We start from the raw sequence: 2332 nt of genomic DNA on the forward strand, positions 1-2332 counted from the left end.
AAAAAAAAAAAATCTTGGGTTGGCTTTAACTAAGCAAATGAAAGGCTTGTATAATGAAAACTTTAAAACATTAAAGAAAGAATTTGAAGAAGGTATCAGAGGATAGAAAGATCTCCCACGCTCATGAATCAGGAGGATTAATATAGTAAAAATGGTCATCCAACCAAAAGTAATCTACAATTTCTACCCACCAAAATTTCAGTACAATTATTCACAGAAATTGGAAGGACAATTTCACCTTCTTATAAGAACACAAAAAAAACCAGAATAGCTAAGACAATTCTAAATAAAAGAACTGCTGGAGGCATTACCACCCCTCATCTCAAGTTATAAAGCTATAATAATAAAAACAGCATGTTGCTGGCATAAAAATAGACATGTTGATGAGTGGAATCTAATTGAAGACCCAGACATAAGTCCACACACAGATGGACATCTGAAGCCAGAAATACACACTGGGGAAAAAAAAAAAAAAAAAAAAAAAAAAAAAAAAAAAAAAAAAAAAAAAACAAAAAACGATGCTGGTCAAACTGGATGGCTGCATATAGAAGAATGCAAATAGATCCATATTATCACCCTGCACAAAACTCAACTCCAAATAGATCAAAGACCTCAACACAAGACCAGATATACTAAATCTGATACAAGAGAAAGTGGGAAATAGAACTTGAATTCACTGGCATAGAAAAAGCTTTCTAAACAGAACACCAATAACACAGGCACTAAGAACAACGATTAATAAATGAGGCATCATGAAACTGAAAACCTCTATACGGCAAAGGACACCATCATTTGGATAGAATGGGAAAAGATCTTTAACAATCATTCACATGTATTATAGAGGGTTAATATCTAAAATATATAATGAGCTAAAAATGTTGGAAATCAAGAAAACACATAACCAATTTTAAAATGGGATACAGATCTAAACAGTTCTCAGAAGAGGAAACACAAAGTGGCTGAGAAACACTAAAAGAAATATTCAATATCCTTAGTGATTGAGGAAAGGCAAATCTTAACTACTTTGAGATGTCATCTTACACCAGATACAATGGCCGAGAAATCGATAAAATAAACGACAGCTCATTCTGGTGAGGACGTGGAGAAAGGTAAACACTTACTCATTGCTAGTGGCAGTACAAACTTGTACAACCACTATGGAAATCAGTGTGGTGGTTCCTAAGGAAGCCGGGAACAGATAAACCTCAAGATCTAGCTGTAACACTCTTGGGTATATACTCAAAGAACTTTACATCTTATTAAAGAGATACTTGTTCATCCATGTTCACTGCTGCTCTATTCCAAGGAATTGGAAAAAGCCTCGGTGTTCATCAACTGATGATTGGACAATGAAAATGTGGTACAATTACATAATAGAGTATCATTCAAATGTTTAAAAAACTGAAATTCACAGGTAAATGGGAGCTAGAAAAAAATATCCTGAGGGAGATAACTCAGACCCCAAAATCCAAATATCACATTCACATTTTCTTTTGTATGTGGATGTCAGCTTATAAACCTTCCATAGGTATATACAATACATATAACCACAGAGGTTAGGTACAGAGTTAGGGATTAGTGGGACCGGAAGCATTTCCCAAGGAAGGAGAAAGAGAATATATAGTTATAGAGAGATGGGGGGGTGGGGGGTGGGGTAGAATTAGGCAGGGGGAGGAAAGAGGGAGCGAAAAGAGGGGATTCAGGGAGGGACAGATATCACGAAGTGCTATTTGAGGGTTCATATGGAAATCTACTAATTTTGAAGCTTTTTTAAAATTCACTTTACATCCTTCTTGTAGCGATATCCCTCCTCTCCTCCCAGTCCCATCTTTCCTCTCTCCCCATCCCTCCTCCATTCACCCTAGCTCATCAAGTTGCATCAGGACTGAGCATGTCCTCTTCCCCTGTGGCCTGGCAAGGCAGACCCACCATGGGTAAGTGATCAAAAAGCTTACCCAAATGGGACATATTTATCAAACCCTCCCCTCAAGGATTGGGTGCTATGCGGAAGAGGAAGTGGGAGGATTGTAAGAGCCAGAGGGGATAAATGACAATGTGGTGGTCTGAACTCCCATAGGTTCATATATTTGAATAAATATTTATCAGGGAGTGGCAGTACTTAGGATTAAGAGGTGTAGCCTTGTTGGAGGAAGAGACAGGCTTTGACTTTTCAGAAGCCCAAACCAGGCAGAGTCTTTCTTCCTCCCTCCTGCCCTCCCTTCCCACCCCTATCACCCTCTGCTGCCTGCAGATCAAGATGCAGAACTCTTCACCTTCAACACCATGCTTCCTGCCATGATGACAATGAACTAAACCTCTGAACCTGTAAGCA

Source organism: Psammomys obesus, unplaced genomic scaffold (assembly GCF_907164565.1).
Source record: "Psammomys obesus unplaced genomic scaffold, mPsaObe1.curated_primary_1811, whole genome shotgun sequence".
Lineage (NCBI taxonomy): Eukaryota > Metazoa > Chordata > Mammalia > Rodentia > Muridae > Psammomys > Psammomys obesus.